The sequence below is a fragment of the Bos taurus genome, chromosome 2, assembly GCF_002263795.3.
Source record: "Bos taurus isolate L1 Dominette 01449 registration number 42190680 breed Hereford chromosome 2, ARS-UCD2.0, whole genome shotgun sequence".
Classification (NCBI taxonomy): Eukaryota; Metazoa; Chordata; class Mammalia; order Artiodactyla; family Bovidae; genus Bos; species Bos taurus.
Window position 1 is genome coordinate 88,561,702 of NC_037329.1, and position 27,298 is coordinate 88,588,999.

At 40.4% G+C, this 27,298-nt stretch overlaps 1 long non-coding RNA gene across 1 annotated transcript in view; it reads left to right on the top strand.

Moving 5' to 3' along the window:
- The first annotated feature begins 209 nt into the window (after nucleotides 1-209).
- LOC132343175 (uncharacterized) overlaps nucleotides 210-27,298 on the top strand; it is a 75,179-nt gene continuing 48,090 nt past the window's right edge. The window contains exon 1 of the long non-coding RNA XR_009491878.1: nucleotides 210-456. This is a non-coding gene — a long non-coding RNA (uncharacterized lncRNA). The remainder of the gene's footprint in view (nucleotides 457-27,298) is intronic.

Consider the following 27,298-nt stretch of genomic DNA (forward strand, 5'->3'; position numbering starts at 1 on the left):
CATAGGGTTACAAAGAGTCAGACATGACTGAGTGACTAATACTTTTCACTTCTTTCAGTGTATCAGAAACAAAAAGAGGCTATTGCTAAAGTAATTCTTTCTGTTATCTCTTTTCCAACCTGTGGCAGAGTCAGCTAAACTGTCTCTAAGTTTCCATTATCTATTTCTTCTTTAGTAATGGAAGCCCTAATTTTTAGGAGGGAGAGATCTTGGCTCACTGAAATAAACTGTGTATTTCCCAAATCTCTTGTAGTTGGATGTGATCATGTGTCTAAGTTCTGGTAAAGAACTACTCTACTCTTCTTTCCCGCTGACTGGAATGTGGACATGGTGACTGGAGCTTGAGCAGCAATCTTAAACCATGAGGTGGAAACTATTATTCAGGATGCAGACAAAAGAAGCTTGGAAATCTGAAGATTGTGGCACAAGATTGCAGCCTGGACAGCTACTGTGTAGGTAATTGATATTTTTTGGCACTTGTAGTCCAAACTCATTTATCTCAGGATAATTTCAGCTGCCCCTAATGGTCACTGGACAATCCCATATCTCACTGAAACAGCCTTTGCAAGAGATGGAGAGACAACCACCTCTGTGCTGTTAGGAGCAATGATTTCAGGGTCATCGCAAGCCTCTGCTGACAACTTTCTACCATCTCTCAGCTTGTGTGGGAAATCCCACTTCATTTCCTTTCTTAATATTCAAGTTTATTTATTTGTTCTTTGATCAAACTTTACATCCACATTTCTAATGGTCTGTAGGACATCTACATGTGGATTTCTCATCAGCTTCTCAAACTTGACTCATCTTCAAGCTTTAAGGGGCCTCATTCCCACCTTCACCAGCTGTGCCAGTCCCTGGGTCAGAGAGATGTCCCCCTAAACCCACCCTTCTTTGTCAACAACATCCACTTGGGTATCTAGGGCCTCAGAACTCCATCCAGAGAGCCCAGGTCTGCTTCCTGCTTCCAAAGCGCATTCAGGCATCTTGACTGAATGAACATAATTTTGTAGTGTTTTTTGTCGCTACCAGTGGCCAACACAATCCCTTCGTGGCTTGTGGCTTGCTTTTGAAGTTGGAGGGTAGAAGGTTGTGAACCTGAGAGTTGACAACCTCCAGGATTTTAGTAAGTAAAGCTTGAGGAGTCTGCAGGCCCAAGGGAACACAGCTTCTAGAGCCCACGGGTCCCCTCCTAGACCACACCCGCGTGTCCAGGACCCTGGAAATCCCTGCTCAAGTGGCCCCTAGCCCATTTTCAGGGGCTGTGCAGACCTTGACCCCAGCCTGCCCTTCTGAGTGTGGACTGTGCTTCCCCAGTGCACACCTCGGGTCTACCAGTGGCCCAAAAGGTTGACATTTGTGAGGAGTGTGAGTGGAGCTTGGACACAGGGATTGCAGTGTCCACATGTGTGATCACTAGGTCCCTCAGAATGCAGGATGGAAGAGAAAGGGTGGGGGTTGGGGGGAGGTGGCCCACCATGTCGTAGGAAGGAAATCTGAAAAGTCTAAGTTTGAATTTAGGGGAAATTTACATTTGAAACTAATTTTCAAGGTTAAAATGTAAAGATATATTTGTCAGGATATGAGAATGTATTTTATTTAACCCCTTTATTAGCTTCCTTGATACTCTAAACATTTCTCAGGATGTATCAATTTCCATTTATCCCACAAATGTTAGGGGCTGTGCGTAAAATGCGTGTGGAAACTTTTTTGGTAGAATTGAATCCTGCAGGTATAAAAATGGTCTAATGATCTAATCTAATAAATCAATGCAATACACACTACAGAGACCTTCTATAGCAGGTGAGAGGGCAGTTCTGAAAAGAAGGTGGAGATTACTCCCAGGAGGGGCCAAGTCCACCTTCCCAGCAATCAGTGCGACAAGGCTTGGGATGCTTCAAAGAGGTGGTGCTTCAGATGGTCTGTTCTGTTCGGTAAGAGCTGCAGTTACTGCTTCACTGACACCTTCCTGTTACAAGCTAAACTGTATCATGAGAGGAAACATTGCAAAGCAAGGGCTCTGTGGGACAGAAAGTAACAGCACCTGTTACCACTGACCTATGCTACTGTGTAGACCATCTCACAGTTTCCAAAATCCCTTTCAAAGCATCCTCGTGTTTAATCCTCCCACGTAGGCAGGCAGGGCAGGTAGGATAGGTTTTATCATTCCCAGCAGCAGATGGGAAAAACTGAGGCTTAGTGAGATTAAATAACTCCGAGAGTTTCTAACAAATAGAGGGAAGGGTCTAAACGGGAAGCCAGGCTTTGTAACTCCTAGGTTAGTACCCTTTTCACCTCACAGTCCTAATCAAATTCAGAAACAGAAACGCCAAAAAAAAAAAACTCCAGCATTTCTTTTCTGAAAGAGCCTATGGACCATATTTGGTGAAAGGTTGGTGTGTCTATTTATGAAACTTCTTTAGTTCTGTTTGGTTAATGATATTTAATCATATGTACCTTGCAGTAAGCTGGGACAATGGGGAGAGATGCATGGGGTCAAATAACAACTAGTAATTTGATAAAATCCCAAAGTTTTTAAGGAGCACAACTGATCCATTAAATAAAATTTCATAAGCCAAAGGTAAAATTAAAGTTAGAGGAACTGCCTAGAAATGTCAGGAGGGTGTACTGGACCCCGAAGTTTCTTTTTCTCAGGCAGTTTCAGGATCTGATAACTTAGCAAGATTGAAAACTTTGTGTGTGGAAGTTGAATATATAAAACAAGTCAGTAATCAGAGAGGCCAGTGTCCCTTTTGATAAGCGGGTATCTTACATGTTTCCAGTGAGCCAGATAATGAAGTCTTCTGAAGTAGTAGCCAGGGAACACAAGCTGTTCATGATGCTGAGGTTCTCGTCATTAGGTGCTGTAGAGTTACTGTACCAGTTAATCTGTGCTGCATAACAAATCATCTCCACAACTTTGTACATTGAAACAATGATCATTGATTAGCTCATGATTCTATAAGTTGGCCTCTTGGGCTGGACTCACATAGGCAGTTCTGCTGGTCTGACTCAGCCTTACTCATGTGGTTGTGGTCAGCTCGTGAATGGGTAGAGGGACTGGGGCCTATTTCCACTTGCTTCATCTTTTGGGAGGCTAGCTCAAGTTTGCCTACATAATTTTCAAGCAAATATTTCAAATCCAGCATGCAAGAACAATTTCAAGCTTCTCTTTGCTTTCTGTTTGCTAAGGTCCCATTGGTGAAGGTGAGTTATAGGACCAAGTGTTAATGGGAGGAAATTCAAAGAAATTATTACTTTTTTTTTCTTTCCAAATCTACTGAAGTCTTTACATGCTTTTCAAAATGTCATGCTATTATGGCATTAAACTTGAAGTCTAGGATTTCAAGATTGAAATCAGGTCCAACTGCTGACAAGGTGCTTCAGATATACTACTCTAGGACAGTGATTCTTGGTATCTGGAGACTCATGAACTAAAAACACAAGTTATCTCCATCCCCTCCCTCACTCACACACACCCTACTTCACTGGTGAGACAGGGAAAGGATACAGCAAACACTCTCATTTATAAAGGGGGAGAATGGAAGTTACAGTCACTGGTCATAGCAATTCTGAAATTGCAGTGAAATCCAGCTGGGCTCATGCTGCCAGACCCCTTTTGCTGGAGACTGTAAATGTTCTTGATTAGCACCTCTCTGGGAGCTGTTCTTCCTATTTCTCCCTGGAATTGTTCACCAGTCTGTCATTTTGTACCAGTTCTTGTGAGGAAACACAAGAAACAATAGAAAAGATTCCTGCCCTCAAAGTGCTTAACATTTCAATTATGCAAAAGTCACAGATGGTTGACATCACATGTTTAAGCTGCAGATGCAAAGTATCTAAAAGGTCAGAAGCATAGGACAGATTAGGGATCCAATGCCCTGTTAGTGATCTTGAAGTTAGATGAGGACCCAAAAATGGGTGAAGACTTTCCATTCTGGCCTTTTGATTAAAACTTGGGAGGTTTGACCTGTAGAGGTTGGTACATGATTTTGGTTTTCAACAATAATATTTTTTTGGATCAAATGTCTCATTTTTAGAGTATTCTTATTTGCTCTCTAGTTAAGTGATATGAGGGATCTTCAAGTGGTCCTTTGTCTCCTTATTCCTAGATTCCAGTCTTGTTGCTTGAAATTTTCACTCATCAAAAGCATGACGATAACACAAGGGGCCAATTCATTGATCCTTATATTTTAAATGGTTTTTCATACTGAGATGCCCTAATGTAGTGGCTCTCAGGGACGCCTTCCCCTAAGGACCATTTGGAAACATGGAGGAAATGTTCTACCATCACAGTGAATGGCACTGGGTACGTGTCAGGGATTCTGTGCATTGTGCAATATACATTGTGCAATATACATTGTGCAATATACAGGACAGTCTTGCATAGTGAACAACGGATGCATGAGCGGCACAGTTTTTAAATGTCCCAGAAGACATCAATGTAGGAGAAAAATCTGTTTCTAATGATCCAAGCCTGAAGCCTAACTCTATTTTTATATATAAACAGACTATTTTGGATACAGTTTAAATATATACTGAATTTTCCATGAGTACAACAACCATTCAAATGGGGGAATAATGACACTTTACTTTCTTGGGAACGAAACAAAAGTTGTTGGCCACTTCAGAAAACTGATACACTGGAGTTGCCAGTGTGGCACCTGTATCAGCTGGCAGTTGGCATTTTTAGCTGTGGAAACCATAATATTTCTACATACAGGTGCAAACATCTGGCTTTTTCATTCCGTCTTCTAAAACAGTCATTTCTGAACTTTTTTTACATATTGAAATATGTGTTATCCTATGAAAAATTACTTTCCTTTTATTTCTTCTTAAAATTACAACTATGACTTTATATAGTTTTTTTGAAAATTATGTGTGAAGGTAAGATATATTATCTGTGATTATAATCTCAAGATAGGAAATAAGATGCTATAAAATATTTTCTCTAAAAGGAGACACGTTGGATCTGATAGGGTTTAGAAACACTACCCCAGTAAAAAATTATCAGGATAGAATATCTCTCAGAGGGCTCAATGGCACCATTTAAATACAAGAAAGGCCAATCATTCTATGAAATCATACGCAGGGTCATGGGTAAACAGAAAGATAAATTTCACACTGGAAATACTTAGAAACTAGATGAGACTCTGCCAGGTTTCCTTAGCACACTAGTAAAGAATTTGATTTTCTTTTTTATTGGTTTAGAAAGATATTTTTTATTAATTTTTATTTCAGTATGTTCCAGAATTTAGTCATATATTTGTGACCTTCTCAGAGTTTTTTCAATTGATGGCCTTGGTTCAGCATATATGGAAGCATCTGTCCTGCACTCAGGTCCTTGTCCTCCTCCTTCTGACCCAGACTTGGTTGTAAGAGTTGATGTAGCTCTTGCCCCAGGCCAGGAGGACCTCCAGTTCCTACCCAGCCACTTGCTTCTCACATTGTTCAGAGAGAGGATGAATCAATCTGATGCTTGGACAAGGCATCTCTAACTCTGAAACTGGCTTGCCTCCAATGCTGGCCAACATTTTATTTTCTGGGTTTGACCCATATTTTGGCCCTACCAGCTCTATTGATGCCAACCTTCACCAAGTTTCAGCTTCTTTCTGGACCTTTTGGTATCTCCTACTCCTGAAAGGTCCATACAGTCAAAACTATGGTTTTTCTAGTAGTTATGTCCAGATGTGAGAGTTGGACCATAAAGAAGTCTGAGTGCCAAAGAATTGATGCTTTCGAACTTTGGTGCTGGAGAAGACTCTAGAGAGTCCATTGAACAGAAAGGAAATCAAACAAGTCAATCCTAAAGAAAATCAAACCTGAATATTCATTGAAAGGACTGATGTTGAAGCTGAAGCTCCAATACTTTGGCCACCTGGTGGGAAGAGCTGACTCATTGGAAAAGACCCTGATGCTGGGAAAGATTGAGGGCAGGAGGAGAAGGAAGTGACATAGGATGAGATGGGTTGGATAGCATCACCAACTCAATGGACATGAGATTGAGCAAATTCCAGGAGATGGTGAAGGTCAGGGAAGCCTGGCATGCTGCAGTCCATGGAGTCACAGGAAGTCAGATACAATGAGTGAATGAACACTAGCAACTCCCAAGAGGGAGACCTGAGAAAATCTTCAGAGGAGACTGATGGCCTTCATTTAGATAAGAACTAGATATTCTTCATTTAGATAAGAACTAGAAATGTGGTTATTCTTTTAGTTCCAGACTCCTTTGTTTGTCTCAATTTGCGAAAATAAATACTAATTCATCTGGATTCCCAAACACCTTCCTAAATTGACCAGACAGGATCCTCATGGATGGCAGTTTCTCCCCACAGTGGAGAGAAGTTGGTTGATCAGTTCACCTAACCCCTTTTCATCAGTGTGGACCCAACAGGAACATTTTACTCTGCCCTACTTCTAGGCTTGCTGTGGCCTGGCAAAGCTGTTCATCTTTTATAGATAGTAAATCAGCTTTTTCTTTTTTACACCTTCCTTTTCCATCTCTGCAGCACTGATAGAGGCTGTAAACTAACTGGCTGGCATTTTAAAAGCACCCTCCTTTCTTCTATCCTAAATTATGCCTTTGGGGAGGTGGATGTATCTTATTTGGCTATAGAAGTTTGTTTTTTTTTTTTAATTTGGTCTGGTCGCACTCAGTAGGTACAGTATTATCAGCTGCTAGTTTTGCACTCTCCACACCACACCAGAGTGAGCCAAATGATGTTCTCAAAGCCTTGGAAACATATGAAGGTAAGAATGTGTCATTCTTTGAGGAGGAAGAGACCATACTTGGATCGAATGTTGGAAGTATCATGCAAAGTACTGAAGAAATGCTTGGTTCTATTCAAAGCAATAAACAAAAGCTTCCTGCCTTCAGTGCCTCTGGCTATCACCTCTCAGTTTACTACCTTTTTCCCTTACCTGGAGGGAAACTGTTTTGGATAGACAAGTTGTAGACAAGCTTTCTCCTCTGGCTAGAACTGATGGATACAGCAATGGACAATCAACCTAAGCTAAGCAAATCAGATTCTCTCTGGAATCTCCAGAGTTGCATGACAACATGCAGGGATGCATCACTTGAAACTGATGCCCGTCGGTGGCAGCACTATGGGGGAAAGGTTCTCTGCTGCCGAGGTTTCCATCAGACTTGGCTGTTTTCATCATCCTCGGTTTGGAGAGCCGCCTCCGCATCCTTTCAATACATTGCATCTTTTTACTTAACTTAGCCAGAAACTGTTTCTCTCACTGGCAATCAAAGGAATGTTAACTAACATACAGACTATGGCAGAGAATACCAATACAGAAAAATGTCTGCCCCACTTAATGACAAGGAATGAAGACAGACAGTGGTCACGACATGGTGCAGTGTTTCATCCTAGGCATACTGGTGACCTTGATTTCCAAACTAAAAAATAGGAAGCATGATCTGACTGGTACGAGTATGCATTAGGGAAAAGAACATAATCTATTTGAAAGCTGAGTTATCTGGAAATATGTAAGACATTTGATTCCTTGATGTCTAAATATACATATAAGACAAAGAAAAACAATGGACCATAGAGAGGAAGAGAATAATTTAGGATTTGGCAAGTCACTCTGAAATTTAAAAAAAAAAAAAACAACCCTCTTTGCTTCACCCTGGGATGGCCCAGCTTTCTTGTGGTAACCCCAAATTCAACTTCCTCTCAGGAGGAAAGCAGGACCAGCATATTAATGAGAGTTCAACTTTACACTTCTATGATCAGTGAGAACCGCCTAATAGTCTCTTAATCACCTTGGGTCACCTTCCTGTGCTGTTTGTTTTAAATGCAAAAGAAAAGCTGCTTTGTCTACAGCTCTGGAGGTCACCGACTCCAGCAGAGAAAGGACAGGGAGTCTGAAGGAGACTCTTTGTCATATATTTCTTGGAAGGGTGTCTTTTCAGATGTGAAGCGCAGTTTGATTTCCTCAACCTGATTCTTTGGGGTTATCTCTAGGAGAGCCCAGCTGCCCTGCTCCTGGTGCCCTGAAAGAGTTAACATTCCTCCCAAGTCCTGACTCAAGCCATTAGAGTTCCGATATGGAGATGACATGGCCGTATTTATGATTTGCCAGGGGCTCCATTTGGCTTTGTAAGTTTAATGTGTTCAGTTCAATAGGTGATAACTCTGATTGGACTTATGCATCCAATAATCAACTGGGAAATATTTCTGATTCAATAAGATACATTATATGGCTGTATCCATTTCAGTAAGTAATGTCTCTGGATTCCTGTACCAAGTAGGGGATTTTTTTTTTTTTTCAAGAGAGCTATATCAGATTGTTAGGACTGTGTATTTATCTCAGAACAAGACAAACTATTGCTGGTAATATAAGTTGGCTAAATTAATCTAGTTTATAGTAACATAGTCATTTTGAGGTCAAATTCATGCACACCATAGGTAAAATCTGAAGTGAAATGAATATGTTCGTAGCTTTTGATCAAATGAAGGGGGACCCAATAAGAGGGGATGCACTGTTCAACATTCCACGATATCCTGACTAGTTACAGTTTATGTAATTTGGAGTAAACAGGCAGACATAGCTACAGCCTCAGTTAGTAGGATGTTGACTTTTGATAATGTAACAGTCTTTGATGTGGGAAAAAATGTTTTTAATCCCCAAAGCTCCTTTACCACCAGACTTTGGTAGGCAACATGGTGAAATCTTGACTAGAATTCATAGCCTCGCTATTCCCTGCAAACAGCTGTATCAAGTTCAGAACTGCCTCTTCTCTGAACGGAAACATTCACTGCTGGATGCCCACAAAAGTGCCAATGACATTTTCAGAGAAATACACAGGCAGATAAAAATTTTCAAAGGCCTTTTTATCTTTTTCTACTTAGATATGTTAAAACTTGCCCAGTAGTCAGTCCATGCCTGAGAATCCACTTTAGAGTTCTTGCTTCCTTTTCTAAGAAAGATATGTAAGAGTCTAACATTTATCAAGCACTTCTTATATGCCAAAAACTTTTGAAGAGCTTTGCATGTGTGAGTCATCAAATCCTTATAGTGGTCCCACCAAATGGCTGCTATTATCATCGTCATTTTACAGCTGAGAGGTTAACTTGTCTGCTGCTACTGCTGTTAAGTCGCTTCAGTCGTGTCCGACTCTGTGCGACCCCTTAGATTGCAGAGTACCAGGCACCCCCGTCCCTGGGATTCTCCAGGCAAGAATACTGGAGTGGGTTGCCATTTCCTTCTCCAATGCATAAAAGTGAAAAGTGAAAGTGAAGTCGCTCAGTCGTGTCCGACTCTTAGCGACCCCATGGACTGCAGCCTACCAGGCTCCTCCATCCATGGGATTTTCCAGGCAAGAGTACTGGAGTGGGTTGCCATTATAGTAACAGAGCTGGGGATCTCCTGCCAATACAGGAGATGCAAAAGATGCAGGTTTGATCCCTGGGTTGGGAAGATCCCCTACAGAAGGAAATGGCAACCTAGTATTCTTGCCTAGAAAATTCCATGGACAGAGGAGCCTGGTGGACTACAATCCATGGTGTAGCATAGAGTCAGAACCCTGCATTTGGGAGCTGGGGACTGTACTCCTTTGCTGCATATCATGTCCTCAAAAGTATTACTGCCGATACACATGAAAATTTTCTGACTTTTCATGTATGCTTGAATTTCATGGTATCTATTATCAAGGCCTCCGGGGGAAGCAGACATGCCAGGAACTTGAAGCTCAACAATAAGCCAGAGGCTGTTTCCTTGGAAGGTGTTCCCATCTGTGCTCCTGCTTTACTTGCTCTTAACAGCTTTTTGTCCTCTTATATTTCTTTTGGTCTGGGGCTTCCCTGATAGCCCAGTTGGTAAAGAGTCTGCCTGCAATGCAGGAAATCCTGGTTTGATTCCTGCATCAGGAAGATAACTGGGGAAGGGATAGGCTACCCACTCCAGTATTCTTGGGCTTCCCTTATGGCTCAGCTGGTAAAGAATCCACCTGCAATGTGGGACACCTGGGTTTGATCCCTGGGTTGGGAAGAGAAGGGAAGGGGAAGATCCCCGTAGAAGGGAAAGGCTACCCACTGCAATATAAATAATATCTTTACTTTCCCCTCACAGTAACACTCCCCTGGTGAATCAGCTGGTAAAGAACCCGCCTGCCAATACAGGAGATGCAAAAGATGCAGGTTTGATCCCTGGGTTGGGAAGATCCCCTACAGAAGGAAATGGCAACCTGTTCTAGTATTCTTGCCTAGAAAATTCCATGGACAGAGGAACCTGGTGGACTACAATCCATGGTGTAGCATAGAGTCAGATATAAGTCAAGTATTTTCCCAAAGTGATTATATCGTTAACTATTCTATCAACCATGTATGAAAGATCCAATTGCTCCACATAATCCCTATACTTGGAATTACCACCACTTATAGGAAGATAATTTTAAAAAATTGGCCACTTCTTACAGTATCCCTAGTGTTATAATCATGCTTCTAATTTGGGTAAGTTGACTATGGACCATATAAAAATAAGGTTCACCCACTGGTTCCCTAAACTGATATGAGATACAAACCAAGAGTAAAGCAATGGTATTTCTGATATCAGATTGCTTGCTTCTCTCTGAAATTCTGGCAGAACAATGTAAGCTATTGCCATCTTTAGAAGTCTTGAAAATCAACACGGTTTCTTATGCGTGGTTAGCAAGAAGAAATTCACTTAAGCTGGGCTAATTAAAGAAAGATTTATTGTAAGGATACAAACACATCTCAAGGTGCCCAATTTAGCAAGTCTATCGAATTTCACAGAACCAGAGAGAGATCAGTAAGATTCTGTCTTTTGTTCTCGCTTTCTTATGAATGTCCCTAGAACAGTAGCTTCCATCTCTGATTACTAATGGCATTCTAACCTGCACTTCTATGACCAGTAGAGAGACCTGGATGGGCTCAGCTTTAGGGAGATTTCAACCTTAGTCCAATCAGCTCACATGGTCTGACAGGCAAGGACACATTGATTTAATGTCCCTTCCAGTCACAACCAGGCATCCTCTCTAAGAAAGAGAAGTGAAGAGTAAGAAAAGGAGAGGTAAATAGAATGACAGTCGTCTCCAATGTAAGGTTTTACAAACAGGTATCCATCTAATTTCTCAGTTGCTATTACCAAGTATCAATAGCCATCTTACCTTTAGCCTTATACTTTGGGACAGATTCACCAAAGAATAAGCTTCCCTGGTGGCTCAGATGGTAAAAGAATCTACTTGCAATGCAGGAGACTCGTGTTCCATCCCTGGGTCAGGAAGATGCCCTGGAGAAGGGAATAGCTACCCATTACAGGATTCTTGCCTGGGAAATCCCATCGACAGAGGAGACTGGCAGGCTAGGGTCCAAGGGGTCACAATGAGTCAGACACAATTGAGTGACTCCACTTTCACTTTTTTTCAGCTTCACCAAAGAACAGACTACCCACCTATTCCCACCTGCCAAGCAAATGTTATTGTGTATGCATTTTGATTATACTGATTTCTTCTAATTTATTATATTTATACATGCTATGGGAAAATATAGAAATAGCTTATATCCTTCAGTAATAATTGCATATGTCTTAATAATTGTTCTTGGTAGCTCACAAAGGTACTTGGTGAAGCCAGAAAGATACTAAATTATGTTTATTTTTGTTGACAATGCTAATGTGAGACTTTGATAAAAACCCTGGAAATGATCATTCTTGATAAAATCAGTTAAGAAAAGATGCCTCATATTTAGTAAATATCTTCTCTTTTTGGCATGTGACATTACAATCATTTACTTAAAGATTACCATTAAACATTTTCCTTTAAAAATAAAACCCTCACATTTTCAAAGCTAGAAAGTAGCTACAGAGATACTTCAATTCCTAAAAGCAGGACCTCAGTAGTTGCCTTTTAGTGTTAAAGGATTACCATAACATTACCATAAACTCCTTCGTTTCTCTCACACACACACAGAATCACAGATGTCATAGAAATTTTACTGTTGGCACATAACAAATATATATATTTAAGAATTCAAGGGAGTTCCCTGGTGGCCTAATGGTTAATATTTCAGGTTTTCAGTGCTGGGGTCTGAGTTCAATCCCTGTTCGGGAACTGAGATTTATGAGCTGTGCGGTGTGGTCAAAAGGGAAAAAAAAGAGCTCTCAAATTTCTGGTTGTGAATTACTCATTTGTAATTATCTGTGCATTCATCTCAGTTGTGTCCTCTTTGTAGCTCCATGGACTGTAGCCCACCAGGCTCCTCCGTCCGTGGGATTCTCCAGGCAAGAATAGTTGAGTGGGTTGCCATTTCCTCAGATCTTCCAACCCAGGGATTGAACCCATGTCTCTCCTGCATTGCAGGCGGATTCTTTTCTGCCGAGCCATTGGGGAAGCCCATAATTATCTGTGGCAACTGGCTAATCCTAGGCTCATGTACCACTGCCAACCAGCATATCTTGGCCATTCTTCCCTTTATAAATTAGTGTGTGGTCAGGGATAGCAAATGACTTTGAACATTAACCTAGGTAATATGCAATTAGAAAGAGCTAGCTGCAGAAAGAGAAAGCAATTGGTTGTGCTCCCGAACTAAAGAGTAGTGTGTTTTGAACCATCTACTGTTGGGATTATCTCCATTTTGTCTTGTCTCCACTGATGCAGGTGATTGAAGGGGAGAGCATCCATGGCAACAGCTCCTAAAACCAGGCAAATCCATCTTCCATGGCCTGCTTCTCCACATATCCTATGCACTATAGAATCAGGACTTATATTTCCTTAAAAATGTAGGTATTAACATCTTAAATTTATAAAACTGATTTATTACTCTAAAAAAAGAAAATTTCTCTCACAGAAGAAAATGTTCTCATAGTTGGCAGTTCCCAGATCTTAACTCTTCCTGGGGTAGGGTGGGATACCATGCACAGAAAGAAAGGAGAGGAGAAGAGATATGCTAGCAAAGGCTCTGCAATTGCACGGACTCTGGCTTTTCTTGGATTCTCGGTAAAAAAGAATTCACTTTGATCCAGTTCTTCAAAGCTTCCAATTACCTACAGGATAAGGATCGTGGAGACCAATTTACACTGATCATAATTTAGAGACTCTAAGTATTTAAACATAATACTATAGAATGAATGAGAATAATTAATATTAATATTACACATTTATAGCCCCTCAATATTCAGTATGCTTTCATATCCCTTACTGAATTCAATTCCCAAGCATTTCTTTGTGATCGTCTAGGAACATAAAGATAACAGGAGAGTGTTGTACTGATTCATCAAAAGTAAGCAGTCACTTGGACCTGCTTTGCAAACACTCCATTTCTTCTTCAGCCAGCCCTGCACACTGTAGCCTGCCTCATCTTCCTAAAAGATCACCGTTCATCACTTCTGTCTTCTGCTCCTTTTTGCCTTGCCTGGAGGTTAAAACTAGACTTCTTTACCTGGCATTCAACCTGCTCTATCTTTCTAGTCTGCCTTCTGCCTCTCCTTCTGCCTCCTCCAGTGACCCTCGGTTTTAGTGGAGGTGCTGTTGCTATTGCTTAACTATAACTACCGCTGGGTGATTCCTTTTTACCAAAGCCTCTCCCTCCCTTTTCAACCCCCTGAATCAATTCAAATCCTGGGATTCCTAATTGTTTTGGATTAATATGTTTTGATATTATTCTGAGGCTCATAAGTGGATATTTCCAAGGCCTTTAATAGTTGATAGCTCTTACCATCTTAAGATAATTCTTTTTCTTTTATTTATTACTTTTCAAATTTAATAATAATATTGCCATTTCCCCTTTGTTTGTCTGTCTTGTTTTGGTAGAATTTTCCTAGATTCTTATCTCCACAACTTTAACTAATTTTGTTTAAGGTATCGTTTCCTCTCTTGCTTTCATCTTCTCCACGCTTGCCTCCTTGCCTTAACACAACTTAAGGCACAAGAATCTCTTTTAATGAAGGAATTTAATCCATTCATATTTATGGAGATAACTGAATGCTTGATTGTTTGACTATCAATTAATACTTGTAAACAACTTAGAGCAGACTCTAGGATAAAGCAAGTGCTTCTTGTGCTTGTTCTGGCAATCAATCCATCCTATTCTCGCCTTCTTGGGTTGTATTTTCTATTTGAAAGACTTTCTTGTCTTTGGTTTTGCTTATTTTATGTTTTTGTTTTGTTTTTGCCTGTGTTGTTTTAGGTCCTTGTTTTTCACTTTTACTAATAAGGTTTTCTTTTTTTCCTGCTATGGTATTTGAAAGTTCTAAGTCAGCCATGAAATTAAAAGACGCTTACTCCTTGGAAGGACAGTTATGACCAACCTAGATAGCATATTCAAAAGCAGAGACATTACTTTGCCAACAAAGGTCCGTCTAGTCAAGGCTATGGTTTTTCCTGTGGTCATGTATGGATGTGAGAGCTGGACTGTGAAGAAAGCTGAGCACCGAAGAATTGATGCTTTTGAACTGTGGTGTTGGAGAAGACTCTTGAGAGTCCCTTGGACTGCAAGGAGATCCAACCAGTCCATTCTGAAGGAGATCAGCCCTGGGATTTCTTGGGAGGGAATGATGCTAAAGCTGAAACTCCAATACTTTGGCCACCTGATGCGAAGAGTTGACTTATTGGAAAAGACCCTGATGCTGGGAGGGATTGGGGGCAGGAGGAGAAGGGGACGACAGAGGATGAGATGGCTGGATGGCATCACCAAGTCAATGGACATGAGTTTGGGTGAACTCCTGGAGTTGGTGATGGACAGGGAGGCCTAGCGTGCTGCAATTCATGGGGTCGCAAAGAGTCGGACATGACTGAGCGACTGAACTGAACTGAACTGAAGTCTTATTTTTATTGTCTCAGTATTCTTAGATTTTTAATAACTATGTTTAAACTTACATTCTCTCTTGAAATTGATATTTAATCTATATCTAAACTCTCACTTTCCTCAAAACAAGGCAAATCTTTTCACTTAATTTCTGTATCTCTTTCCCTTGCCTAGGTTTTATTCAAATTACTCCGAATTTTAAATTCTAATTATTATGAATCATTTTACATTATGCTTATCTTTTCTTAAAAATTGTAGTGTGTATTTTTTGTAGTGTGTTTTAGAGCCATCTATCAACAACTACTTATTTTTAAATTAAACTCTTATTAGCATGTCTTTTTTCCTTGAACTGCACTTCTTTTTTAAAATCAGTTTTTTCATTTGCCTTATCTCCCAATAATTGTTCTAGAAAGTATTCTTAAGTTGTAAACTGAGACATTAAATATCTAAACTTACCCTCCCTTGTGGATATGTGAATGATGTTCTGATGAAGAAAGAATTCTAGGCTCAAAATAATTTCTTTTAAAACTTTGAAGGCATCACTCCATTGTTTTCTATTAATAGCACCTTGTACTTTAGAGAATATGCAATTATGATTCCTGATCTTTTGTAGGTAATTTGGTTTTTCTTTCTTGTGGTTTTTTACGATTGTCTTTTAATCTTAGAGTTCAGAAAATTGATCATGGTGTGTCTAGGTCTATTTTAAAATTATTTCTGCTTAGCACTCAATGAATTATTTAAGAAATTTTGCATAATTTTTTCTTTTTAAAATGTCTAAATTATTTATTTAAATGCAAACACAATATGTAATATATTTGTTTTCCTTTCTTTTTTTATTGTGTTAAAATGTATATAACATAAAATATACCTTTTAAACTATTTTTAAAATGCACAATGCAGAGGTCTTAAGTACCTTCACATTATGGTGTAACCATCACTACTATCCATCTCCAGACCTTTCTCATCATCCCAAAATGAAACTCTGGAACCATTCAACAATATCTTTTTATTCCCTGCTTCCTCTAGCCCCTGGTAACTACCATTTTACTTTCTGGCTCTATGAATTTGACTACTATAATACCTCATATAAGTGGAATCATACCGTATTTGTCCTTTTGTTTCTGGCTTGTTTCATTTAAGCATGTTTACAAGGGTTTTCCATGTTGTAGATGTATCAGGATTTTATTCCTTTGTAAGGCTGAGTAATATTGTATTATGTGAATATACCACATTTAGTTTATCCATTCATCCACTGATGGATATTTGGATTGTTTCCACCTTTTAGGCTATTGTAATGCTGCTATGAATATTGGTATATATCTGTTAGAGTTCTTGCCTTCAATTCTTTTGGATATATATCTAAAAGAGGAATTTCTTGATCATATAATTCTATGTTTAACTTTTTTGAGGAGCCACCATACTGTTTTCCATAGCAGCTGTATCATTTACATTTCTACTAGCAATGCATGAGGGTTCCAATTTCTCCACATCCTCGCCAACATTTGTTGTTTCTGTTTTGTTTTGTGTTTTTAATAATAGCCATCCTAATTGATGTGAAGTGGTATCTCACTGTGGTTTTGATTTGCATTTCTCTAATGGTTAGTGATGTTGAGCGTTTTTTCATGTGCTTCTATAATTGCTTATTTGGTTATTCTTTCTTGGTCTTTCTTCCCTTTTAGAACTCCAATTAGATGAATGTTGCATCTCCTGTAACTCTCTTTCCTGTCTTAATTTTGTACCTATTTTCATCTTATTTTTTACTACACACTCAGAGATTTCATTGGCCAGATATTTTCATTTACTAACTCTGTCTTTGGCTATGTAAATTCCGTTATTTGGGCCATCTGTTGTTTATTATGGTGATCATATTTTTAATTTCCAAGGATTCTGATAGATTCTTTTTCACAGCCATCTGTTCTTCTTTTGGGTATGACATGCTCCTAACTCTCTTTTGTTTCTTCTATTAACTCTGCTTCTTTAGGAATTAGTTCTTCCACTCTCTGAGCTTGCTCTCTCTCTTTCATAGTATTCATTTCCTTCAAATGATTGGTGGTTGTTGGCTGTATATTCATATTTATGAATGACCTGGATTGGTAGCTGGAGTGCATTTCCCCAGCCTGAATGAAAATCCCTGTTTCTCTGGCAGTGATAGGTTCTAAATAGAACCCCCTTTCCTTTGATAACTCATAAAGGAAGCAGAGGGAAAGATGTGCAAGGTGTTACTTTCCCCAAGGGAATTGCACAGTGATCGTATATTACCTAGAGGGCTTCCTGCTTTTCTGGTCCCAACAACCACCTTGGAAAAGCTCTATATCAGATTTTTCATTTATTTGGCCAGTGGAAGACTATATCCCAGGTCAAACAACAGAGCCTGCAACTCTGAGAGTAGGAGACTGGTGCAGCTGTTCTGTAAGTCTTTAATTATTCACCTAGCCTACCACCCCATTGCCAGTTTCTTCCTTTACTTCTTACTGTCTTTGATCTTAGAATTTCAAGATTCTTCTGGAAAATCTACTTTTTCTTCTTCTTTTCCTCTTAAAAAAATTTTTTTTTCTCCTTTTGTTCTCATGGGGGGCATTCCTTTCTTTCAAATACTTGGGGTTGCAGGTTCTTCACCTTTGGGGGCATTTTCTGTTTGCTTGTTTTAAAATTTCTTTTAATTTTTTTTTTTAACTTGACATTTTATTCAGTTTAAGAAATTTTCTTTTTCTTTTTTTTTGGCCATGTGGCATGTGGGATCTTAGATCCCCAACGAGGGATCAAAACCTTACTTCCTGCAATGAAAGCACAGTCTTAACCACTGGACTGTCAGGGAAGTCCATTCACTTCATATCTTCTAGAAGTTCTTTACTTACCTGAAGGTACCACTCTTGGTTTTTCCTCACTGCAGGAGGTTTGTTCTTCTTTTGATATTACTTATGACAAGTAGATGGGACTTGGAAAGAGAGATAATATATGACTTCCCTGGTGGCTCAGATGGTAAAGCGCCTGCCTACAATGCGGGAGATCTGGGTTCAATCCCTGGGTTGGGAAGATCTTCTGGAGAAGGAAATGGCAACCCTCTCCAGTATTCTTGCCTGGAAAATCCCATGGACGGAGGAACCTGGTAGGCTACAGTCCATGGGGTTGCAAAGAGTCGGCCACAGCTGAGCGACTTAACTTTAAGAAAAATTTAATATGAAGTTTTCAGTTTAAACTTCATTGCTGCATTTTTAAGTCATAGTCATGAGTTCAATTCTTAGTCTTTCCTTCAAAACCCTTCCTTACCACTTGGGCCCCTTCCTTACCACTTGGGCTCTCAAACGTCTCTCACTTGTGGGCCTTCATAGAGTAATTGTAACAGAAAGAAAAATGTTATTTAAAGTCCAAACTAATTATAACCATTTCTGCTCCCACTACCAACTCTCAAGGATGGGTTGCAAGATTAATATCCCTGGAGAAAAAATATTTCTTCTGGTCTATTTCTCTTGTATATTCCAGTGAAGAAGTAGATGAGCCATTGTCTAACAGCTTGGGATGTGTCAACTGAGGACTGGGGCTGAATTAAGGAGAGCTGAATTGCTTGGCATAGTAACATGAGACAAATTACTGACAAAGAATGAGAGAAGGAGAGAGCTAAAATACACAACAGGCTGCTGGGGCTCTTAATTATTGGAAGAGTCCCAAGGACTATTAAAAATATAGAAATAGAATACTTTTTAACCTATTAGCTCTTTTGTGATATGTCTTCTTTTCTCCAAAGTTTGAGTGAAATTTGCGATACTCAAATATGCCCTTTTTTATAGTGAAGAATGGGGACAGGGAAGCCTGGCATGCTGCAGTTCATGGTGTCACAAAGGGTTGGACACAACTTAGTGACTGAACAAGTTTCTGATTTGGTACAGAACAGAGAAAGGAACCAATTGTAGGGCAGAAATAAAAGTGAAAATAAGATTCCAGGGGTGGCAGACACTGAGATTCAAAAGTGACCTTGAGTACACAAGCCTCTGGGATTCTTCAGGAAACTTTAGAGGAAAGGAATGTGGAATTTCCGCTGACATCTGGGCTACATATTTGTTATTTGAACTTTCACTAAATTGCCTGTGCATAAGCTCATTGTAAACTCCTTAGGTATAGGCAGTTCTCCTTTTTGTTGTGTGTATCTTTTTACTGCCCAGGAATCTAGCACTGCAGTAATACACTTTGCACATAATATACTTTCATTAGGGATTTTCCTGGTGGCCCAGTGGTTAAGATTCCATGCTTCCACTGCAGAGAGTGTGGATTTGATCCCTGATCTGGGAACTAAGGTCCTGGATGCTGCATGGTAGAACTGAAAAAACAGAAAAAATGCTTTCATTAAGTAGTTTTTAGATCACTCAACATACTGAGTTTTCACTAGTCCATTCTTATACCTACTTCCTTGTGAAAAAAGTAAAAAAGACCCATTCTTGCAGTTGGAGTAAGAGGTAAGGCTTAAAGGCAGATTGACCCATTTGAATTCAATGCATAACAAGTCTATTCTACAACTGGCTATTGAAGCATTGAAAATGCTTCATTTTGGTAAAATGAGAAAGTATATACACAAGCAGAAATGATAAAACACAAAGAGCCATAAATGAGTTAAAGTATGATTTACCTCTTTCATTTGATAATCATTGATTTTCTAATTCATATAAGATAATAAAATATCTCTAGAAATGAATATCTGTTTTTGTTTCATTGTGCTTGCTCAGAATTCCTTTTCCTACCTTAGGGTGAAAAGTCATTTGATTTTCTTTTGAGAAATTTTCCCTAAATGTTGCAAATTGGGTAGAGTGTTTAGTCAATGTGTCCCCTTCCCTTAGCCAAGTCTTAAGATGTGCCAGAGAGACTCTTCCTGGAATATGAATATTATGCCAGTCACTGAACTCCAGTTCAGTTCAGTTGCTCAGTTGTGTCCACCTCTTTGCGACCCCATGGACTGCAGCACTCCAGGCTTCCCTGTCCATCAACAACTCCCAGAGAGTGCTCAAACTCATGTCCATCAAGGCGGTGATGCCATCCAACTATCTCATCCTCTGTTGTCCCCTTCTCCTCCTGCCTTCAATCTTTCCAAGCATCAGAGTCTTTGCCAATGAGTCAATTCTTCTCATCAGGTGACCAAAGTGTTGGAGTTTGATCTTCAGTATCACTCATTCCAATGAATATTCAGGACCGATTTCTTTTAGAATTGACTGGTTTGATCTCCTTGTAGTCCAAGGGACTCTCAAGAATCTTCTCCAACACCACAGTTCAAAAGCATCAGTTCTCTGGCATTCAGCTTTCTTTATGGTCCAACTCTCACATCCACACATGACTACTGGAAAAACCATGGCTTTGACTAGATGGACATTTGTCAGCAATGTCTCTGCTTTTTAATATGTTGTCTAGGTTGGTCGGAGAAGGCAATGGCAACCCACTCCAGTACTCTTGCCTGGAAAATCCTGTGGACGGAGGGGCCTGGTGGGCTGCAGCCCATGGGGTCGCTAGGAGTCAGACACAACTGAGCGACTTCACTTTCACTTTTCACTTTCATGCATTGGAGAAGGAAATTGCAACCCACTCCAGTGTTCTTGCCTGGAGAATCCCAGGGACGGGGGAGCCTGGTGGGCTGCCATCTATGGGGTCGCACAGAGTCGGACTGAAGTGACTTAGCAGCAGCAGCAGCAGCTAGGTTGGTCATGGCTGTTTTTTGAAGGAGCAAGTGTCTTTTAATTTTATGGTTGCAGTCACCATCTGCAGTGATTTTGGAGCCCAAGAAAATATGGTCTCTCACTGTTTCCATTGTTTCCCCATCTATTTGCCATGAAGTAATGGGACAAGTTGCCATGATCTTAGTTTTCTGAATGTTGAGCTTTAAGCCAGCTTTTCCACTCTCCTCTTTCACTTTCATCAAGAGGCTCTTTAGTTCTTCTTCACTTTCTGACATAAAGGTGGTGTCATCTGTGTATCTGACGTTATTGATATCTCTGCCAGAGATCTTGATTCAAGCTTGTGCTTCATCCAGCCTGGCATTTTGCATGATGTACTCTGCATATAGGTTAAATAGCAAGGTGATAATATACAGACTTGACATACTCCTTTTGGAGAACGAGTTTGGAACAAGTTTGTTGTTCCATGTCCAGTTCTAACTGTTGCTTCTTGAGCTGCATACAGATTTCTCAGGATACAGGTGAGGTGGTCTGGTATTCCTATCTCTTGAAGATTTTTCCACAGTTTGTTGTGATCCACACAAAGTCTTTGTCATAGTCAATAAAGCAGAAGTAGATATTTTTTTGGAACTCTCTTGCTTTTTCAATGATTCAATGGATGTTGGCAATTTAATCTCTGGTTCCTCTGCCTTTTCTAAATCCAGCTTGAACATCATAGTTCATGTACTATTGAAGCCTGGCTTGGAGAATTTTGAGCATGACTTGGTTAGCATGTGAGATCAGTGCAATTGTGCAGTAGTTTGAACATTCTCTGGCATTGCCGTTCTTTGGAATTGGAATGAAAACTGGCCTTTTCCAGTCCTGTGGCCACTACTGTTTTCCAAATTTGCTGGCATATTGAGTGCAGTTCACTTTCACAGCATCAGCTTTTAGGATTTGAAATAGCTCAGCAGGAATTCTATCACCTCCACTAGCTCTGTTCTTAATGATGCTTCCTAAGGTCCACTTGACCTCGCATTCCAGGATGTCTGGCTCTAGGGGAGTGATCACACCATCGCGATTATCTGGGTCATGAAGATCTTTTTTGTATAGTTCTTTTGTGTATTCTTGCCACCTCTTCTTAATATCTTCTGCTTCTGTTAGGTCCATACAGTTTCAGTCCTTTATTGTGCCCATCTTTGCATGAAATGTTCCTTTGGTATCTCTAATTTTCTTGAAGAGATCTCTAATCTTTCCCATTCTATTGTTTTCCTCTATTTCTTTGTATTGATCACTGAGGAAGCCTTTCTTATCTCTCCGTGCTATTCTTTGGAACTCTACATTCAAATGGGTATATCTTTCTTTTGCTCCTTTGCCTTTCACTTCTCTTCTTTTCTCAGCTATTGTAAGGCTTTCTCAGACAACCATTTTGCCTTTTTGCATTTCTTTTTCTTGGGGATGGTCTTGATCCCTGCCTCCTGTACAATGTCACAAACCTCCATCCATAGTTCTTCAGGCACTCTGTCTATCAAATCAAATCCCTTGAATCTATTTCTCACTTCCACTGTATAATTGTAAGGGATTTGATTTAGTCATACCTGAATGGTCTAGTGGTTTTCCCTACTTTCTTCAATTTAAGTCTGAATTTGGCAATAAGGAGCTCATAAACTGAGCCACAGTCAGCTCCCGGTCTTGTTTTTGCCAATTGTATAGAGCTTCTCCATCTTTGGCTGCAAAGAATATAATCAATCTGATTTCAGTTATTGACCATCTGGTGATGTCCATGTGTAGAGTCTTCTCTTATGTTGTTGGAAGAGGGTGTTTGCTATGACCAGTGCATTCTCTTGGCAAAACCCTTTTTGCCTTTGCCCTGCTTCATTCTGTACTCCAAGGCCAAACTTGCCTGCTACTCCAGGTATCTCTTGACTTCCTACTTTTGCATTCCAGTCCCCTATGATGAAAAGGCCATCTGTTTTTTTAATTTTATTTTGGTGTTAGTTCTAAAAGGTCTTGTAGGTCAGCATAGAACTTCAGCTTCTTCAGCATTACTGGTTGGGGCATAGACTTGGATTCCTGTGATATTGAATAGCTTCCTTGGAGATGAGCAGAGGTCATTCTGTCTTTTTTGAGATTGCAGTACTACATTTCAGACACTTTTGTTGACTATGAGAGCTATTCCATTTCTTCTAAGGGATTCTTGCCAACAGTAATAGATACAATGGTCATCTGAATTAAATTTATCCATTCCGGTCCATTTTAGTTCACTGATTCCTAAAATATGGATGTTCACTCCTGCCATCTCCTGTTTGACTAGTTCCAATTTACCTTGATTGGAGGTTCCTATGCAGTATTGCTCTTTACAACATTGAACTTTACTTCCATCACCAGTCACATCCAAAGTGTTGTTTCTGCTTTGGCTCAGTCTCTTTTTTCTTTCTGGAGTTATTTCTCAACTCTTCTCCAGTAGCACATTGTGCACCTACTGATCTAGGATGTTCATCTTTCAGTATCATATCTTTTTGTGTTTTCATACTGTTCATGGGGTTTTCAAGGCAAGAATACTGAAGTAGTTTTGCCATTTCCTTCTCCATGAACCATGTTTTGTCAGAACTGTCCACCTTACCCCGTCTTGGGTGGCCCTACATGGTATGGTTCATAATTACATTGAGTTACACAAGGCTGTGATCCATGTGATCAGTTTGGTTAGTTTTCTGTGATTGGATAGGTAGGATAAAGATAAGGGACTAGAAGGTCACAAGCTCATCTTCTCCTGTGAGAACTCCAAAACTGCAACTCAATGCTGAACAACCATTGACAGGAGAATGTTGCATCTCACCAAAAAAAGATACCCCATGTCTGAGGGCAAAGGAGAAGTCCCAACAAGATGGTAGGAGGGACGAAATCACGTTTAGAATCAAACCCCCTCCCACCAGAGATGTTTGGAGGGCTCGAAAAAAACCCTGTGTGCACCAGGACCCAGAGGCCCCACAGAGAACGAGCCTCAGAAACTGGATTCCTGATCAGTGTTATTGTTTGAAGAGGTGTTTTTATTTGAATAAATTTTGGTGTCCAAGTTTTTTTTTTTTTTAATTAATTTACCAAATAGGTCTCTACTTAGAGTTTCTATAACTATTTGGTAAATCAATAAAAACTTGGACACCAACATTTGATCAAATAAAAACACTTTTTCAAACAATAACACTGATCAGATGTCCAGTTACTGAGGTGTTCCATCAAAAATGACAAACTGTTTTCCAGTGCTTCATGGAGGGGAAAAAATGGGGAGGGACAGGTATGTACTTTACTTCAAGGGCATGTGAATTGAATAAGGAAGGACATACACAAGCCAAAACTTGTATAGTCCTTCTCTGTTTTTGTTTATTCCATTAAGAACGTGTCCTATTGTGATATAAGGCCTGACAGATGCATCTTGACATCCAAGGGAAACAAAGAGAGCCTCTAAGGGGCTGACCACAAGTTCCCTCCCCAGTTCTCTTCCGATGGATAAGGTCTTCTAGCCTTATCATGGGAAAGAGGCACAGAGGCACTCATCCCTGAGAAGCGAGTTGTAGTTCCCTTCCTGCCTATGAAATTATTCAAATAAGCCAATAACATGCTCCGATGGAAATCAGGGGGCCTGTCACTCTTTTAATACTATTAAAGCAGCTTCCCATACCCCCAGATCATTCACTCTGTCCCCATATGACCATATGTGGTGTGTGGTGTCCTCCTCTCCTGGGCTGGGAGTGTATCAGTTCAGTTCAGCTGCTCAGTCATGTCTGACTCTTCGAGACCCCACAGACTGCAGCATGCCAGGGTTCCCTGTCCATCACCAATTCCTGGAGCTTACTCAAATCCATGTCCATCAAGTCGGTGATGCCATCCAACCATCTCATCCCGTCATCCCCTTCTCTTCCCTCCTTCAATCATTCCCAGCATCAGGGTCTTTTCCAATGAGTCAGTTCTTCACATTAGGTGGCCAAAGTATTGGAGTTTCATCTTCAGCATCAGTCTTTCCAATGAATATTCAGGACTGATTTCCTTTAGAACTGACTGGTTGGATCTCCTTGCAGTCCAAGGGAGTATATATGACTGATAAAATGCTGTGTGGTGTTAGGTAAAGGAAAGTTACATGGCTCAAAATAGCCTGGAGTTAAAACTCCCCTCCAGGTCCTCCCCACCATTCTATGCAAAACAAAGAACTCTCTCACCCAAAGAAAAAAATGGACATTAAAGCTGATTACGCCCAGCTCCCAGCCAGTCCAGCCTCTGGCCGATCTCCAAAATTCCTTGCCGCAGCTGTTTAAGAGATAACTACTCTGAACAACCTTGGAGAAGTACAGGCCCCCTTAAGACAGTAGCTTTCCACATATATGCCTATATATACTTACTCTTTTCTTGGGTTAGTGCTGCTGCTGCTAAGTCACTTCAATTGTGTCCGATTCTGTGCTACCCCATAGACAGCAGCCCACCAGGCTCTGCCGTCCCTGGGATTCTCCAGGCAACAACATTGGAGTCGGTTGCCATTTCCTTCTCCAAAGCATGAAATTGAAAAGTGAAAGTGAAGTCACTCAGTCATGTCCAACTCTTCATGACCCCGTGGAGAGCCTACCAGGCTCCTCCTTCCATGGGATTTTCCAGGCAAGAGTACTGGAGTGGGTTGCCATTGCCTTCTCCGTGGCTTAGTGCAGCAGCTCACTAATCTGACTGCTGCCCCTTCTTGCCTCATTAAAGGTGATCTGTTCCTGTAAAGTGCCGGTCTCCTTCTTTTTCTGAACTTCGCCCTCCCTAACTCCCTCACCCTACATTAGGTGTCATGCATTTGACCATCTCCAAAGTCCATGATACAAATCCCTTTTTCACCCATAGGGTTAACAAGGAATGATTAAACACTTACCTGAAGAGAAGAACAAAGCTTTCTTTCTCAAGCCAAGAGATATGCACTTGGGAATAAGACAAGGACATAATTTGTCTGCTTTCTTGTACATCTTTTTCTGCTTTCTTGTACATCTTTTCCTTCATTTAGAAAGTAATGCTAAGGACTAAAGGGAAAACTCCAAGGAGAGATGTGAAATCTACAAACTCTCACTTTTGGCAGACAGCCAGGAAAGACTGGTTTGTAACAGGCAATGGGAAGGCCTAAGACTATCTCCTGCTTGGTTTTTATTATAAGGTCAACTGGGAGCCAGGCTCATGGTGGCCTATCCCCCCTCACCAAGAGAACACATTGGGCTTTGGGGCCCCAACCATCATAGTAATAAGACATATAACTTTATTTAGAATGTAGCCCGCACATGTCCACCTCTCAGGTAAGGATTTGAGGATTTAAAATCCAGGCCATCTTTCTGTTAGTTGGTCATGACTAGCATGTGCTATTTTCAACCACACCAGTCAAGTGACTCTCAAGGCATTTGGTTGGCTGATTTTTCTTTAACATCACTTTCGCTACCTTTCCCTGCTCAAGGCCAATCCAATCTTCTTTAATGTCCTGACTATAAGAACCACATGAGGTACCATCTCCCTTTCTGCTGTCCTTTGAATATTGTTTTAATTTTAATATGGGATTCATTTCAAAGATATTTATTTTATAGTTCATTTGCTTTATCTTGTAGTGACTGAAAAATGGAAATTGGAGTCTAGAAGATCTGTGCTTGGTCTCTTACTAAACTGGGTAGTCTCTGGTTGTTGGTTTAGAACTTGAACTTTGGTAAAGATTTGAATCCTAGATTCATCACTTAATAGCTATGAAATCGTAAGCAAGTCACTTGTACTCTCTTAAGTCTCAGTTTCCTAAGCTATCAAATAGGATAACAATATCTACCTTCCCAGGTGGTGATAGTAGTAAAGAATATGCCAATGCAGGAGACACAAGAGACGCAGTTTCAATCCTTGAATGGGGAAGAGCCCCTGGAGTAGAAAATGACAACCCACTCCAGTATTTTTGCCTGGAAAAGTTCCATGGACAGAGGAGCCTGGCAGGCTACAGTCCATGGAGTCGCAAAGAGTTGGACACGATTGAACCCTTGTCAGCAGTCAGAAGCATAGGATTATCTTGAAGATACAAGGAAATAATCCCTGTGATGCTAACCCTATGCTAGCACCTAATCAGTATTAGGTATTATTGTCTTTTTTTTTCATTATTACATGAAATCCCATCTCCCTGGGAAGGATTAACTTTTTTATTTATAATTTTATTTCGGTTGTGTTGGATCTTCGTTGCTATGTGAGATTTTCTCTAGTCGCAGTGAGTAGGGGCTACTCCTCCTTACAGTGGTTGGGCTTCTCTTGTTGTGTAGCATAGGCTCTAGGGCATGTGGGCTTCAGTAGTTGCGGCGTCCAGGCTCTAGAGCACAGGCCCAATAGTTGCGGCTCATGGACTTGGTTGCTCCTAAGCATGTGGGATCTTCCCAGACCAGGAAATGAACCTGCATCTCTGGCATTGGCAGGCGGATTCTTAACCACTGGGCCACCAGGGAAGCCCAGCAAGCATCAATTCTGTTCATATGTAAGTCCAACCCAGAATCTAGAAAAGGTGGATGTTGATATAATTCACTTAACCTGAATTAGTTGTTGAAAGTGGGATATTCAGGTCATTTGGACCCCTGCCCACTCTGAGCTGAATCCATGACTCTCACAACAGAGCCACGGCACTTTTTGTCTTTTCCAGGCAGACTGTAGAAGCTTCATGTTTCACTGCTGATGAGTTTAATTCTAAGATAAAATAATTTACCTGTTTAGCATACTGTTAAATTAGACCAGCTCCCTATCTTCTGAAATGCACATTTTGGGATTGATGGATTTAAAATTCTTTCTTTTTGGTTTTGTTGACTGAAGGTTCAAATCTTTGTCTTTTTGTCTTCCTACATGGAAAAACATGGACAAAAATTCAGTCATTGA